Below are 18,485 nucleotides of genomic sequence, written 5' to 3' on the forward strand. Positions count from 1 at the left end.
TAAATCAGAAAAAGCCCTCCCATGATGTAAAACTTTTCACTGTCATAACATTCTTCAAACAGCTAAAGCAAAAGACAATGTCTATTAAGACAAAAGCCAATAATTAAAACAAAGATAAAGACTTGATTGTCCCCCACTACATAAACCCAAGTGCATGTTACAACCAATGCCCTACTGCTACAATCAGACACACTCTAGAAATGTTTGTCAGTAGATACTTATGGATGCAGCACTCTCTATAGGAAACAAGTGGCAAACAGATACCACTCTCACCCATAAAAGGCTTAAAGTCTAACAGCACAAGTGAAACTAGGTACTACACATACAGACAAGAGTGTGACTTCAGTTCAAATGCTTCACAATAAGGAGGGTTTGGAAGTTTTGTGGAGGAGAGGCAAGAAGCTTTAAATATAATAGCAAAGAGGCTATTCTAGGCTTAAGGGGAGACCTGAGTCAACAGCAAGTGAAAAATAAGCAGGGCACAAAGGGGGACACTTGGGTGGAGTATAAGAAAGGGGGGAAAAGAAGGTGAAGATAAATGCAGATGTGGAATTATGGGAGCTTTCAAAGTAGAGAAAGCATTGGTTAGAGCAGAGAGCTTAGCAGCTGCATTATGAATCCATCTTGGCTGCAAAGATCATGTAAGTACAGTCTAATGTCTTGGAAATCACTGTGTAGAAGAAGGAATGAAGTACTCTGAAGATATCTTGGAGCCCTGTAGTGGTTAGAGAAAGAGGAATGAGTTAGACTGGGAGACAAAATGTTGTAATATTGGCAGTGACAGAAGAGGTGGATGGAAGAGCATAGAGTTTTATGAGGAAAGATCAGGAGTTTACTTTTCATCATGTGAAGTTACTATATTCGGTTTAGTGATGTCATTCAAGATGAACTAGAGCAAGTGGAGAACTGGAGTTGGATAGATAAATATGAGAATCAATGAAAAGGTCATAAAAATCAGTGGCAGGGAATGAATGAGATCATTCTGGGAAGTACAAAAGAAGACAGAGGAAAAGAACGGAGGGGGACAAGGAAAAGAAACAAAGCACAATTGAGAGATTTAAACCATGACTGAAATACCTTGATTAAAAAAAGTCTTCATTGATTTAAATCCAGTCAAGGCTTTGTAAAACTAATCTGAAAACTGGTGATATTGCAGTTTTCAATTAAAATTCATAGTATATTAAAATATGAAAGCTTTTTTTCATAATACTATTGGTAGCTCATCATAATTTTATAAAACTGCTGTATGCAAAAATCAAAACATTGAAAATTAAGGCCCTGATCCTGCAAACACTTAAACAGATACATAACTTTCCTCACAGAAATAGTCCCATTGTATAAAGTTAAATAAGTGTTTGCAGCATCAGGGACTCAGTGTATTTTTATTAAGAACCTGTCACGTAATGGCATAAAATCTGTGTCACTTCAAACCGTGAAACAATTTTGTTTTAACAATAAAAAGTTATTTAAACTTCCGGTAATTTACAACAACAACAACAATTTAATACAGGCCAAAGTTTTCAAAAATTGGAGCCTGTAATTAGGCTCTTCAGCCTGCTTTTAGCATCTAAGGGTGGGATTTTTAAAGAGTGCTTAGAGCGTAAGTCCCATTGACTTCAAACTGCAAAACCTGATGGTTGAAGCATTTCAGCTTTTGATCTGTGGAAGTACAGTAGAGTGGATGATGATGTTGGCCACAAATAAGAATATAATCTAGTTTTTAGACATCGCTTTTCACTAGTAGATCTCAAAGCTCTTTACAAAGGAGGCACAGAGCACAGGCTACTTGCTTTTCAATTTTGTGTTTGCATAGTCTCATAATAGGGGATATTAATGAGGCCTTTGGGCTTGTCTTTTCCAGCACAGATGAGCGTTTTAAGTGTGAAGTTTCTTAGTTAAAAAAAAAAAGAAACACTCAAAAACAAAAAAAACCCTACATAAAATCGGAAATTTTATTAACAATTAGGAAACTTTAAAACTTTGAAAATTTAAGACCATAAAATGGAAGTGAAGAACTAACAGTATGTAAATAAGAAATTTGATTTAAATTTTAAAAAAAATTAAGTAATAATAAAAATGTTAGTCATGATTTTTATCCACTCTAGAAAGTAGAGCTCCAAAAGGGTGCTGATGAAAATGTGGGCAGATAGGAGAACCATCAAAACAAAACCAAGAACTGTTGCTTGAAAACACAAGGAAAAGGAGAAAGTGACAACACTCAAGACAACTGAATTGCAGGAAAGAATTACTCTTGCCTTTTGTTGAAAGCAACCTGAGCAGAAAGAGGAGGGTGAAAAACAGACTGCAAGGTACTGAGAAGAGTTGGGAAAGTGAAAAATAAGGCCTACTGGTCCTATACAACAGTACCTTTGATCCTATATAAAATATATACATTTTCAATTCATGTACATTTGAGCTTTAATGCAATTTCTATACAGATAGGGTATGAAAGCAAGACAATTTAACACATTCTAAAACTGGAGCTGAACAGTTTATAGTTTCTGGTAAATCTCATCTATCTAGTGTATTTATATATTTTTGTTATCAATAGAGCACCTTATGCTATTACAAGATACTTGAATACAGGAGCTTGGCACTGACAATATAGCAATCTAAAACTCCTGTCTATACTGATCTTAGAATAGGTGTTTGATATATTTATATACAGAGTCCTGTATATTTTACAAATGTGAAACACAAAATAATGAAACAGAATAAAAAATAAGAAACAAACAACTCAACCTGCAGTGGCAGTTCCTGTCCCATGGGGCTGGGCCAAGCTACACACTCCAGGCTTTGCAACCTGGCACATGGGGTCGCAGCACAACTAACTAATTTGGCCTGGCCAACCTGCTGCCATCAACACTGAGGAATGGCTGGGTCAGATCTGAATGGTGCTAGAACCCTGTGCACGAGATTGCAAAACTGGAAGTGGGGAGCCTGGCCCAGCACTGGGGGGACAGAAGCAGCCACTGTGGGGGAAGTGCAGGGCAGGCTCTCTCTTAATCTCTCCTCCCCGCCCAGGGTCTCCCAAACCCTGGGACGAGGACCGGACATCCCAACCCTCAGGCCTCTCACCTCTCTGGGGGAAGAGGGTTAGTGGGGGAGGCTGGGGTTCCCGGGACTACTGGGGGCCTGGAGCTTGATGGAGAATATTTAAGGGGGTATGAGAGAGGTTTCTGGGGTTAACATGAGTTTATGGGAGCTGAGGCTCAAAAGGAAAGGGGGGGAATACATAAGGGAGGATGGAGGTGCCTGGAGTGGGGTCCCTAGAAACACAGAGAGAGGGGACTGGAGAAGAAAGCAGCAGGGGTTGGGAAGATCCATGGTGCCCCATGGGATTTATCTCACTATGTGGGGACAAAGAAGTGGGGATTATCTGGGAGCTGCAGTACTAGATAAATTTCAAGGGGGAAACTGACCTGTCCACAGTGTCCAGGGTATTTTGGGATAGCTGACTGTGGTAGGGGTTGGTGAGCGTCTCAAGACATGGAATGCTCAATGCATAATTCTAAAGAAAAAAATAATACGGTATTGATAAACTGGAATTTATTCAGTTTTTATTTGTATACAGACTGAGGTATTTTATTTATGTAAATATAATAATAATGGATAATGGATAAAACAAAAGAAATACTCAAAAATAAAATTATTTAAAAAAAGAATTTAAGAAGGCCCTACTTATATATACTTGTAACCAAAGGGGAGTTCTAATACAGTGGGCTTCCTAGCATTAGAGCATGAACCAGAACCTCCATCTATTCCAGCAGATTATAGGTCTCATCCTAGCTCTGACTAGCTTTTAAAGTCATGCTACTATCACCTCAGGTACTACAGTGATAAAGTTCACAGAAGTAATAATCTGGCCTGGCCTACCTCATGCTATTTGGATCACTCCATAGTTACATTGGCTCATACCACTCCATTTTTTAGCACATGCTGGAGATGAGGAATCCAAGCTCCCTTCAACCATGACCAGATTTTCATACCATTACTTCACTCCTGTTTTCACCTCCCTTAAATTCACAAGTCAGTTTCCTTCTCTGAGCCACCCATAATAAGAGAAACATTTGACATATAGTGGAAAACAGAAAAATCCCCCAAAAATAATTAACTCCTATAGTCTGAAAGCATTGACATAAGTACAGAGTTCGTTACATAGTATGAAAATACTATTGACTGCATAACTGACTTAACTGTGTATAAGCTGAATTAGCTTGAAAAGTCTTAAAGAGCAGTTAAGGTAACATTTTTTTAGCCCCTGCCAAAATGAGAATTCACGTACCAAGAAATAAGAGCACTGCTGAAGCAATAGTTCAAACATCCATGAAACAGTTCTTTTGAAATTCTTGATGCTAGTACATAAAGCAGTGCACAAAGGCATACGGTTGACTTATGCTGGGTAAGAAAAACAGTCTGCCAAATCAACTGTTGTAATAAAGTTCAGTTTATTATATATCCTCCTACAAGAGTTAAATATACTTGACAGTATTCTTTAAAGTGTAATATTTTAAGACTGCTCATTTTTTATAACAGACTTGATGACTAGTAACTGTGTTAGTACAAAAAGAAAAGGAGTACTAGTGGCACCTTAGAGACTAACCAATTTATTTGAGCATAAGCTTTTGTGAGCTATAGCTCACTTCATCAGATGCATTCAGTGGAAAATATAGTGAGGAGATTTATATACACACAGAACATGAAAAAATGGGTGTTATCATACACACTAAAGCTTATGCTCAAATAAATTGGTTAGTCTCTAAGGTGCCACAAGTATTCCTTTTCTTTTTGCGAATACAGACTAACAGGGCTGTTACTCTGCAACCTGTAAGTAGAGTGATCACTTAAGATGAGCTATTACCGGGGGGGGGGCGGCGGGAGGACCTTTTATAGTGATAATCAAGGTGGGCCATTTCCAGCAGTTAACAGGAACGTCTGAGGAACAGTGTGTGTGGGGGGGGGGGAATAAACATGGGGAAATAGTTTTACTTTGTGTAATGACACATCCACTCCCAGTCTCTATTCAAGCCTAAATTAATTGTATCCAGTTTGCAAATTAATTCCAATTCAGCAGTCTCTCGTTGGAGTCTGTTTTTGAAGTCTTTTTGTCGTAATATTGCGACCTTTAGGTCTGTAATCAAGTGACCAAAGAGACTGAAGTGTTCGCCGACTGGTTTTTGAATGTTATCATTCTTGACATCTGATTTGTGTCCATTTATTCTTTTACGTAGAGACTGTCCAGTTTGACCAATGTACATGGCAGAGGGGCATTGCTGGCACATGATGGCATATATCACTTTGGTAGATGTGCAGGTGAACGAGCTTCTGATAGTGTGGCTGATGTGATTAGACCTATGATGGTGTCCCCTGAATAGATATGTGGACACACAGTTGGCAATGGGCTTTGTTGCAAGGATAGGTTCCTGGGTTAGTGGTTCCGTTGTGTTACTTGTCTGAGACAGTTAACGTATTTTACTATCATGTTTTCTTGGAGATATAAATTTAGACTGCATTGATCCCAAACACCACACCAGAAAAAGCATGTGCTTCAAAATAACCATGTTTAACATGTGAATATATAGCATATTTCAGCTCAGTCAAGAGTTTACACCTGAGGCAGAGTCTTAACAATTGAAGCTCATGTTTGTAAAGTTTGACAACTCTATTCTCTGCAATCGTATGCTATACACATTTAGTTTATAGTATTAGTAATATTATCTTACATTTATATAGCTCACTGCATCCAGAAACATCCCAAAGCACTTTATGTACTGTATAGAATTATTTCACCCACCTCTAAAACACACTGGCCTTTACATGTATTTTTGTCTTGGGGGAGAACACTGATTCTCTTCCTACAGTCTTTCAAATACAGGGGATTCAACAGATCACATTTCATTTCAAAGTTTTTTCAATCAATCCAACAGAGCTAGTAAAAAAGTTGCTAGCTAAAATCTGAGCTTTAATACCCTAAATGTAAAGTGCAGCCCAAATGCAAAAATGGATACATTTATCATCACCACCACCTTACTCAGACTGCTGCTTATGTATTGAGATCTGAATGTTAGTAATGACAGTTTTTAGTGTTTTCCTCTTTTTTGAAAAGACCTATAAAACTGCAGAGCAAACAAACAGAGAGAGAGCTACAGTCTATTCCTTCTATGCATCAGATTTGTTTACCAAGGTCTAATCACTTGCACCTGTGCAACCACATTAAGGTCACTCAGGGTTGCACAGGTGTCAACTCAAGGCACAATTCAAAGAAAATGAATGTGCATAGCACCACTGAGGTCAAAATTCAAGATACAAAAACTAGGCAACCATAAGACCAAGTCTTCAGGACTGAACAGAAGTAAAAATTATGCTTTTCTAATGAACTGAGCATATTTGATAGTACAAATACACACAACGGAACTGCACATCATTTTTTTAAAAATAGAATTGCTGTTCTACCCAGCAAAATATTTTAAACAAATTTGCCTTTATTTTCTTCCCTCCTACTGTAGATTTTCAGTCCATGCCCCCTTGTATGCCCTTTCCCACTTTGCTGTCCTATCAGCCTTAATGGTACCATTTCCCTAGCATAGTGTGTCCCCAAAGCCCCAGTTTTTGTGACCTCACGGATTCCTCCGGCCCCTGCCCTCTTCCCCTGCTTCTTGCAATCTAAGGTACTTATCTGATCATCTTATAATCTTTAATGTATTTATCCTCAACACCCCTTTGAGGTACTACTATCCCCCTTTTACAGATGGGGAACTGAGGCACAGAGACAAAGTATCTTGCCCAAAGTCACACAGGAAGTCTGCAGCAGAGCACGGAACTGAGCCAGTCTCCGAAGTCCAAGGCTTAATCCGAAACCACTGAACCAACCTGCTTCATGTAATACCTAAAACTATTCAGATTTTTTCTAGGCAAAGACAGGCTTAGGTTCCAACCTGGAAACCGTTTAAATTGTTGAAGGCCATAAATGTGCACAAGGCCTACACCTCCCTATCCAGATAACTTCAAGTCAAAGCTAAATGGCTCATGTAATTCTTTCAGTCAGAAAACTTAATGCAATTCCTCCAACATTAGAGAAACACCTACACATTCTAGATGCTTCTGCAAGTCCTTTGAAGGGAAAAATACTCTTCAGTTAAGAAAATGAACCAAGTTTCCTTCCCTCATAGTAACAAAATCCTGGTGCTCTACCTAGCACTAACAGGAAAGTCTTTTTGGTAAAATAGTATATCAATTCATACGTAAACGTTTACACAAATACTTAGGTTTCATCATATATCAAGAGTTCCTTAAACCTATATGAAAGTTATTTTAAATAGTTCTTCAAAGCCATAATTTCAGAGATCCCCTAAAGAGTATGAAAATTTATTAGAAATAGAGCCTTGCTCATACCTCTTGTATGTATTCATTTCAATGTCTGTACACAAATCCGATTTTCACTTGAAAAACTGAATTTGAATAGTAAAGTTCTGACCTCTCCAGTTTACATATGAAATAAAATGAAAACACATTAAAGCAAAGCAAAAATTAAGATTAAAAATTAACTGTTATATGAGTATTTTAAAACCCTGCTTGTCTGACCATAGACGCTAGCATTCTGATACTTAATTGTTATAGGTCTAATCTAAACTCATTCACTTTTGAAAAAGATCGCTACCCATCAGTTTCCAGAGCTGTTTAATTATACTTCAGTTATAAAAAACTCAAAGCATGGATTATTTTCAGACTGCCAGCATAATTTGGACCTTAGTGACGATATTTTAACTATTTGCTCCAATTTGCACAATAGTAGTTATATTCTAGGCAGCAAATATCTGAGCTACCATATTTTTTGGCATTAAGGATCGTGAATTAATTATATGTGTGTACTCATAGACCTATAAGACAAATGAGAACAAGGATTTGTAGGGCTCCAAACTCCACTGTAAAGGTATTTTTATATTATGCTAATTATTCAAACAGTTTTACAGAAAAGACACTGTCTTTCATCACAAGCTACTGTTAAAGTCAAACGCTGACAAACTATTATTTTGACAGATTGTTGGAATCAAAGAAAGTGCACACTTCCCCAGGCTGAAAAGTTTCCTTGCTGTAAGATTTATTGACTTTCCTTCCACAAAGCTCCTGGCTTGCTGAAGAAACTGTTTGCTGTTACGTGCATCATCAGTTCTGCAAAACGGGGCCCCAAAAATATGAAGTAACAATTTAGAGACAGTCATGGAGTTTTCAGAAACACACTACATTTTGAATGTTTGACGTGCTTGGCACTACTATAACCAGCATTTCATTCTCTATTAAAAGCAGAGACTTTTTATGCATATAGGCAGTGCCCTAAACTTTTCCTATACTACCAGAAATCTGCAAAAATTGTTCTGTTGGATTAATATATATTTATCCTGTGGTATAGTCATCCTTTGTTTATTATTCTGGAGATTAAACCTCCTTTCCTTTTGTAATCCAGTCAGAGCTACTAAGAAAAGTCACAGAATGCACTTGAATATCCTCTCCTGCCCCACCCCCGTTTTTCCCTTTTACAATTAATAATTAAGCCAGGGAATAAAAAGACAGCCCTTTTTTCATACGTGTGGCTCAATTTTCCCCATGGCCTGATGAGGACATCAGTAGTTTATTTTTACTACAAAATTAACAGAACACCACCTACAATTTCGCAATTAGCTTTTACTATTGGAAGTAGCAGTTTTTCACCATCTCAAACATTTAATCCTATGCAGTATCACCATATATATTATAATCAACTGCTACATACCTGCATGCCACTAAGTCTTTCATTTACATAGCACTGTCTATTCTAAAATATCCCAAGATTCTTCACAAATTTAGACGGATAAAAGATTTCCTTGGAGATATCTAGAGGTGGATGAAGTTAGCAACCCAACTGTAATAGCACAGAGGAACATACCAGCTTAAACAAAGAATACATTTTTCTACTAAAACTACCAGAGTGACTTTAGGGAAGTAGAGGTATTACCTTGGGTAAAAATTCTACAGTTGCACAATAATGTTAAGTGATCTTTAAAGCCCTTCATTTCTGGTTTAATTCTGGAAGTTTATCAGCTTTTATTCAAAAAAATTAAAAACAGTAGAAAATTGGTAAAAACAGAAAAAGGACAGCAGATGTGAAGGGGTACTCATTATGAGACAGCTGAGGAAGCCTTCTGCTCCCTGCAGCAGTCAGGCCATCTCAGCTGCCAGGACCCAGCTCCCTGCCCATCTTGCTCCCATTGTACCAGGGAAGTGAATGGGACTGCGCTGAAGGGCCAAGGCCAGGTACGGAGCAGAAGACTGCACCTTTTGAGTACTGGCCCTTTTGCAGGACAGCGCCTCCTCCTTACTCCGCCAGCCCTTCAGCCCTGTCCGCTTTCCCTGTGGAAAATTCCTGGGTCCCAAAAAAGTAAAAATTCACGTTTAAAAAACAAAACAAAAAACAGAAAAACCCAAAGACTGGCTTTTTCAAAAATCTGGGAAATTTTCGTTTAAAAAAAAAAAAAAAAAAGGTAAAAACCAATAATGAAGGGTCTTAGAGATCATTAACAGCAGCAAAAGCAACACAAGGACCATAAACTGTTTTAAGTTTTAGCCCAAGCAGCCTCCAATAATATAGTTCCCCCCAACACCATACTGAGGAATTAGTTCAGTACTGATTCAAAGGAAATAGCGACAACTATTGAATCATTTTCTGCAGCACATAAGTGTTTCTGAGGCTACATCTACACTACAGCCAGGATCGACACTCTGAGATCGAGTCACCGGCGGTCGATTTAGCAGGTCTATTGAAGACCCCCCAAATCAACAGCACATCACTCTCGAGTCAACCCCTGTACTCTACCCCCGATGAGAAGAGTAAGGTAAGTCGACAGGAGAAACTTTCCCGTCGACCCCCCGTGGTGTAGACCCCACAGTAACTCGACCTAAGGTACGTTGACTCCAGCTACGTTATTCATGTAGCTGGAATTGCGTAGCGTAGCGTAGATCGACTTACCGCAGTAGTCTAGACATAGCCTGAGAAATCTCCCATCCAATTATTGACCCAGTTAGTTGCTGCTAACACAAACACTATCAAGTTTTTTAAAACCACACCTGTCCAACCTTTATATATCCTACTATTGTTATATTGAAGATAAATTTTTCTTAGTCTTTTCCAATTCAATATAGGTTTTTCTTTTCTGCTTGTTTACTTAGTGTAAATGACAGTATATAAGGTACTGTCAAGTTCACAGTCTCCCCTGTACTGCCAGTTATGTGCCCCCCCCCCATATCAATAACAAAAAGATAAACATTTCAAAAATGGGATTCTGGTTTCAAAGCCATAACAGTTGGCAGGCAGTAACAGGGACAGGTGAAGTACCTGCCACTACTTTTAACTCACTTTTTGGAAGTTAATGACAGGCTCAAAACGCACAGCATAACTGAAAGGAAGAATCCTAACCTAACTCTTAACAACAGGTTTCAGAGTAGCAGCTGTGTTAGTCTGTATCCGTAAAAAGAAAAGAAGTACTTGTGAGCTGTAGCTCACGAAAGCTTATGCTCGAATAAATTTGTTAGTCTCTAAGGTGCCACAAGTCCTCCTTTTCTTTTTGCCTCTTAATACTATCTCTGCAGACTGTTGAATATAGTTTCTAATTAACTGAAAGCCCGTTGGTTGGGGTGACGGGGGGGAGGGAGGAGGGGAGGCAGGGGGAGAAATCAACTGATGGACAAAATAGGTATAGACATGGGTCCTACCTTAATTAAAATGAAAATTAGCTTTCAAATCTCACACATTGCAGACAAGCTCACAGTTAAGTGTGTTATAATAATTTAGTTTTTATGACAATCAGTAAACTAAACCAAGACCAGTTTTAGCTTTAATCGTACAACAACAATTGGAAGTTACAGAGCAAAGCTTCATCTCAGTTAGACAGTTTTGTGCTGCACTGTGGTAAAGTGTAGCTTAAGTCTATAAAAAGAAAGTAGACAAATCCAACAGATTCACACTGTGACTTAATTGTCCAAAGCTATTGCTTTCACTTGTGTTGTCAAAACTGTTTGTTCAAATATAGCGCTGTCTTCCAGCATAAAATACATATTTAGCAGTGCGTAGAACAAGGGAAAGAATAGAAACTTATCTCTTCACTAAAAAGGACTACAAAGTTCATATAATGAGCTCAATAATCCAATGACAAAACAGATATGGTGCAGTTGACTTCAATACAAGTATAATGGCTTACTAATATCTTTGGAAGTGACTATGCTCTTGCGATAAAGTTACTCATGGACAAAATCTAAATGAAGGGAAGTTGCCAAAATTAATGCTTTTACCTTAACTTTACTTTTGAATAAGCAACTGAACGGTCTTCACAATTCCGTTATCAAATTCGAATAAATGCAATAACTACTAAAACCTCATCCACACTTGGAACTGAACAGCATTTGTTTAAATGGCTTACACTAAAATGGTGTGTCTGGACAATGAAGATGAAACACAATGCTTTTAAAACAATTTGACTTTCATAGTTTAGTTCTCTTGTAGATGGAGCCTTGAAAGAAAAAAAAAAAAAAAGCAGTTTGAATAGGACAGCATTTTCTTTCCAGAAATGTCAACAGGTACTACATGCCCTTTAGGAAAGTTTTGTACTATGTTTATTTAGGCTGTCATATATGCTTTCTTATTCCGACTACTTAACTATATTGTAAAATTCCAACAAAATTGAAATCTATATGCTTGTTAACTTAAATTGTAAATAAAATTAAATTAGATTAGTTATAGTCTTACAGCCAGATATAAATTTACAGTCAAACAGGCAGGTAAACGCATCATCCATTCAAAGATATTTTGCTTAGCTAAATAACCAGCCCAGATTCCAATCAAGTTACAAAATCATGTCCACAATCCTGTCATGACCACAGGATTCTCTTGCCAGTCTACCAGATTCATACTAAAGAAAAGTTTTTTCCTAATGCAAGACAGGTCCATGTGAAAGCCAACCCCTTCAAAGCTACACCAATCTGGAAATTCAATGAGTCAATCACAATTTTCATCTTATCTTTAAACTGCAGTTTGAGATTTCAATGTCAATGTAATACATATATGCAAATTTTTGAAAAGCTACATGAGTTGATCCCAGCATGCATACCTCTCTCTCACACACAGACCAGCCAACATGTGCTTCAAAGTAGATAACATCAGAGTGTGTCTCACACTCAGAAGACAGAAGTTGCAAAGAAAAATGAGATCAGCCTCTTACCTCTGGGGGTGTTACAGAGTCTCAAATGCTTACCAGGTTAATTACACCATAAATGCATAAGTTTTCCCCAGGGTAAAGTCACTTTGAAAACCCTCACCAAGGCAGTGATTGTTAAGAGTGAGCCTGAAACGTGTCTCATACCATAAAGCTACTACAAAACAAAGCCTTTCTTCAAGAGACTTAATAGTAAAATAAGGTATTTTGCCCAGCAGTGAAAATAAACTCCCTCCAGACACACACAGGTGTCCCATACCCTGGATGTCTCCACACCACCCACACTCTGCTCCTCTTTCAACCCCCTTCTCACCACACTCAGAAATACCCCCCTGCCCCTCACATCATACCCTCAAATACACCCCCACACTCATCCCCAAATGCTCCCACCCAGACACTACACCTCCACCCCTCAGCCCCATCCATGCACCATACCCAGAAATACCTTTCATCCGCTGCCCCCACACCACACCCCCAAATACCCCTCTGACCCACACTTCACCCCCAAATGCCCCCACCCATTCACTAATCCCAAAATGCCCCCGCCCCACCCCCATACTCTGCTCCTCTTTCAACCCCCTCCTTACCATGCTTAGAAATACCCCTCTGCCCCCCACACCATATCCTCAAATACTCCCTACACTTCATCCCCAAATGCTCCCACCCAGACACTACAAGCCCAGACCGCTCTGCCCATCCATGCACCATACCCAGAAATACCTTTCACCCACACCACACCCCCAAATACCCCTCTGCCCCCGCACCTCACCCCCAAATGGCCCCACCCATCCACTACACCCCGAAATGTTCCATGCCCCCCCCAAATACCCCTCAGCTTCCCACCCCGGCACCAGCCCCTCAAATACACCTCATCCCTCTGCCCCGCGCCCCCCCCCAACCCCAAACCCGCAAAGGCTCCCGCAAATAACCCTCACCTCCCACCCATCTCCCACTGCCTCCTGCCCGCCCCACCGCCGGGCCCTACCCCCACCCCCACACACGGGGGCCCCACACCCTTCCCGCGCTCGGGGCGCGTCTGCTGGGGAAGCCCGGCCCCTCCCGGGCGGCTGCTACTCACTGGAGTCCAGGGCAGGTCCAGAGGCAGCCCCAGTGAGGAGAGGGAAGGGGGGGGAACAGCACACAGCGCGGCTCCCCTCCGAGAGCCGCCGCCGCCGCCTCACCCACTCCGCGCACAGCGCAGCGGCCCAAGACAGCGCAGCGTCGCCGACTGACTTTTCTTTTTTTTTTTTCTTCTTCTTCAAATGAAGAAACTTTATCCGTTTCCCGCACAAACAACAGCAACGGGAGAGCAACTGGACCTCAACCACTGCGCATGCGCCGATGCCCCTCCACCTCCAATCAGGCCACCTAGAAGCACAGGGCGTGCAATTCTCCTAAAGGTATTGGTCAATGCAGGGCGGGAGGGGACAGGCCATTGGCCGCAAAGCATCGTGGGACGTGTAGTCTCTAGAAAGGCAATCCGGCTGAGCTCTCGCCACTGAGAGGAAAGGGGAGCACTGCATTCTGGGACTTGCAGTCTCAGAGCGTCGAACCACAGGGCTAACGCGCCTGCGTGGTGGTAACACCGCGGCGTGTTTGCCGAGGGCGGGCAATGCCTAGTGTCCAAAAATCACGAGGCAAGTCTCCTGAATAATGCACTGGCCGCAATACCCTGAGATTCTAAAAACAGTAAATTCTGGGCTGTCTGTTATTTGCCTGGAGGTTTTCGAGCTGATTAAGGTTCCCATTTCCAAGCTTTTCTTTACAGGCACGTGGGCAGGGCATCGATTATGTTAAATGAAAGTTGACATTCTCACATAAGCAAAATCATGACAGTTGGCAACAGTCTGGACCTACTTGCCGGGCAGGGCCACATTTCTGTATTGGATGAGGGCAACGCTTTGCCTGTTTTGAGGCCCCTGGTCTTCACAGGGCTTCACCTCTGTACTGGAACGGGAAGGAGTTCTGCATGAGAACAAGTGACAGACACTCCTTTTTAATGGATGTGTAGATGTTTAGAGAAAGAAACAGGGCCTTACCTCGAGGATGCATGAGGGAAGGGCTTTGCATGCTGGGAAGCAAATTCTTTGTAAAGCCATAGCTCAGATTTGGATGCTACACAGCCTAATGAGGCCTGCCATCTCTGACTGGCCACTGCTGTAAGTTGGATCATTATGAATCACAGCATACTACAGGCCCTCCTAGGGTAATCATATGTCCCGGTTTTATAGGGACAGTCCCGATATTCGGGGCTTTGTCTTATATAGGTGCCTATTACCCCCCTCCCTTTGTCCTGATTTTTCACAGTTGCTATCTGGGGTCACATTGTTGTGTTATATTACAAATCAGAAAACGCTTTCAAATTGTAAAGTATTGTATAACAGATATTAATGCACAATAATTTGATAGTTGATGTTTTCTGTCATTTAGAGGCTATGGAGGGGGTCAACAAGCATGTGGACAAGGGGGATCCAGTGGATATAGTGTATTTAGATTTTCAGAAAGCCTTTGACAAGGTCCCTCACCAAAGGCTCTTATGCAAAGTAAGCTGCCACAGGATAAGAGGGAAGGTGCTCTCAAGGATTGGTACCTGGTTAAAAGATAGGAAACAAAGGGTAGGTATAAATGATCAGTTTTCAGAATGGAGAGAGGTAAATAGTGGTGTCCCTCAGGGGTCTGTTCTGGGATCAGTCCTGTTCAACATATTCATAAATAATCTGGAAAAAAGGGTAAACAGTGAGGTGGCAAAATTTGCAGATGATACAAAATTACTAAAGATAGTTAAGACCCAGACAGACTGCAAAGAGCTATAAAAGGATCTCTCAAAACTGGGTGACTGGGCAGCAAAATGGCAGATGAAATGTAATGTTGATAAATGCAAAGTAATGCACACTGGAAAGCATAATCCCAACTATACATATAAAATGATTGGGTCTAAATTAGCTATTACAACTCAAGAAAGAGATCTTGGAGTCATTGTGGATAGTTCTCTGAAAACATCCACTCAATGTGCAGCTGCAGTCAAAAAAGGCGAACAGAATGCTGGGAATAATTAAGAAAGGAATAGATAATAGGACAGAAAATATGTTGCCTCTATATAAATCCATGGTACACCCACATCTTGAATACTGTGTGCAGATGTGGTCACCCCATCTCAAAAAAGATATATTGAAATTGGAAAAGGTTCAGAAAAGGGCAACAACAATGATTAGGGGTATGGAACGGCTTCCGTATGAGGATAGATTAATAACACTGGGACTTTTCAGCTTGGAAAAGAGACGGCTAAGGGGAGATATGATTGAGGTCTATAAAATCATGACTGGTGTAGAGAAAGTAGATAAGGAAGTGTTGTTTACTACTTCTCATAACACAAGAACTAGGGGTCGCCAAATGAAATTAATAGGCAGCAGGTTTAAAACAAATAAAAGGAAGTATTTCTTCACACAACACACAGTCAACCTGTGGAACTCCTTGCCAGAGGATGTTGTGAAGGCCAAGACCATAACAGGGTTCAAAAAAGAACTAGATAAATTCATGGAGGATAGGTCCATCAATGGCTATTGGCCAGGATGGGCAGGAATGGTGTCCCAAGCCTCTGTTTGCCAGAAGCGGGGAATGAGTGACAGGGGATGGATCACTTGATGATTACCTGTTCTGTTCATTCCCTCTGGGGCACTTGGCATTGACCACTGTTGGAAGACAGGATACTGGGCTTAATGGACCTTTGGTCTGACCCAGTAGGCCGTTCTTATGTTCTTATTTATCTAGTACCTACAAAGGAAAACTTATTTTTACCATTAACAGTAAAACTCCCAAATGAAAGACTATAACTGGGTATTTCTACAAAGTGCAGCATCTTAAGTGGTCAAATGGTGGTTCATTACCCTAACCCCTTGACAGTCCCATAGATCCATGATGGGCTGCTCTGAGAAAAATTGTAAATTTGCTCTAGTCATTTTTCCTATGAACAGCTATAGTATAAATAGTCACTGCATACATAATACAGTGAGAATCCCGGGGACAGACTTCTTCTCATTAATAAAATCTCCACTTGTCTCCTGCTGCAGCACACACACACACACACACACAAATCACTGGATACTAACACTGGAATCATGGTGACCATTCATGTGAAGACACATCAGCCATATTACTAGTACTGGCTGATGGTATCACAATGCTCAGGTGGTCAGTTTTACCAACCTTAGGAGTTCAAAAATCATGAGTCATATCCCAAAATCATCAGATTGGCTTAAAATCATGAGATTTTTACAGATATTTAAGGTTCTTTTTATTTGTCTTCTGGTTTATGGGCATTTGGTAACTTTTTTGGGTGTTTCTCTGCAACCATGATGACTACAAACTTTCCTTCTTTAAAATAAAACCTGAGATGGTCATATAATTACCTGATTTCAGGAGCCAGGGCTTTAAGAAAAACATATACTATCACAAGACTCCTGATAAAATCATGAGAGTTGGCATCACTCAATATTATAATTAACATTTATGTTGCCAGATCACTTAAAGGCCTCAACAAGGTTGAGGCTCCATTATGATGACTCTGTTCAAATATATAGTAAATGACAATGCTTAGTGCAAAAGTTTTACAATCTAAAAAACTGAAAAAGTGCTAGTTTCCTGGACATCTCCCTGCCTCACCATATTAATTCATATGGAGGGAGAGATTTAGGAAATAATTACATGGTTTGAGATGTTACCACAGGTTCTTTCACAGTGTATTTGACAGGAAATTCCAATTGTAATACTTAACATTAATATAACACTTTTTATCTTTAAAGCATTGCATGATATAAACATCCATTCATCCTCAAGACAACCAGGTGAAGCATCTATGTGCAGTAATGGTGTGACACATGAGTGGTGGTAAAAATATGCTTCTTATTTCCAGGCCACAGACACATGATAAAGTCACCAATAGTTACAGTTACAGTAAATGTTATTAACCTCATTTTCTAGATGGGGAACTGAGTCAGAGAATTTTCAGGAGCCAGGATGAGGGACAAGATCACAGAGTCAATTCAGGTCTGATCCAAAGCCCACTGCAGTCAATGGAAAGACTCCCATTGACTTCAATGAGGTTTGAGTCAGACCTTATGAGAGTCACTGTTAGAATGCAGGAGCTCTTGGCTCTCAGGACTATGCTCAGACCACCATACGTCTTTCCTCATTTTTGGCAGCCCTGTGATTTGTTCCATTTTCATCCTGGACTGACATAGTCAAATTCAAGTTATTTTGACTTCATAGTCCAGTAATATTTAATAATCCCATTTTACAAAGTAATTTACCATTTACTGTAAAATTACTCTCCCCTGGTACTAAAAAATCTATTGCAGTCAATTGCAGGATGGGTGCCCATATTATGCGCTTTTGTGAAATCTACTCTAATTTTATATCATATTAATATACTGGCTACACACTATACACACTTTAAAGCATCAGATAGTACAGGAATCCAAACAAATACATCTAGTTTCAATAGTCTCTCTGCTATTGTTTTCATTAACAATAAAATTGATTTTTTCCCATGTCAGTGACTGAAGAGCTCTTATTTTTTAGGAATATAATAGGAGGAGCCAGTAATTAAGTAATGAATACTCTGATCACATGCAAGTGTCTCTCTCTAATACAGAAGGCTTATAAGTTCAGACATTACAGCTAAGCTTTTGGAAGCCTCCAGACACCAGTGACCAATAACAATTTCCAATAATGATGTTTAACTAGTTTTAATAATAATCTGCTTCCACTCTAAACACAATCATTTCTACTGAAATATTTAATGTGGTCCAAAGTAGTAATAAAGAAAAGCTTTTCCTAGCTTAGAGCAGTGACATCTCTAAAAATAGAATACATTTGAACTCAGTCCTTGCATGTAAATACATCTTTGTTCCAGACTGGCATTTAATAACTGTACTTTACAGTGAAACAAAAGCTATAATCAGAGTACAACAATGAAAGCTGAAGTCAGCTCTCTGAACAATGCGTTACAATTCCCATGGCAACTTTTTCCTATCAAATCCTTGATAGGTCACACAATTTGCAGCTGTGTGAGCCAGAAGCCTTTCAAAATGAACTCCATTCACAATTATTCATACATTTTTAAATGATTTTTAGTTACCAGTATTTTAGTGAAGTTAATATAAGGCAATCAACAGTACAGTAGCGGGGGGGGGAACAGACCCCCAATTCAGCATTACTTGTGCACACAAAATTGCCTGGGGAATAGTG

General features: G+C 39.9%; 1 protein-coding gene across 7 annotated transcripts in view; it reads right to left on the bottom strand.

The window, feature by feature from the left end:
* The window catches only part of PLEKHA1 (pleckstrin homology domain containing A1), an 82,460-nt gene extending 68,812 nt beyond the window's left edge, over positions 1-13,648 (bottom strand). For 3 of the 7 annotated variants that reach the window (XM_027826633.3, XM_027826634.3, XM_007064209.4), the window contains exons 1-2: positions 13,318-13,583; positions 3,423-3,511 (exon numbers count right to left, since the gene is read on the bottom strand). The gene's annotated coding sequence lies outside the window, so the exon portion shown is untranslated. Of the gene's footprint in view, positions 1-3,422; positions 3,512-11,447; positions 11,538-13,317 lie in introns of all 7 variants that reach the window. The other 4 variants (XM_007064208.4, XM_043550418.1, XM_043550417.1 and 1 more) reach the window with 2 other exon arrangements.
* Positions 13,649-18,485: the final 4,837 nt, after the last annotated feature.

The sequence above is a fragment of the Chelonia mydas genome, chromosome 7 (genome assembly GCF_015237465.2).
Source record: "Chelonia mydas isolate rCheMyd1 chromosome 7, rCheMyd1.pri.v2, whole genome shotgun sequence".
Lineage (NCBI taxonomy): Eukaryota > Metazoa > Chordata > Testudines > Cheloniidae > Chelonia > Chelonia mydas.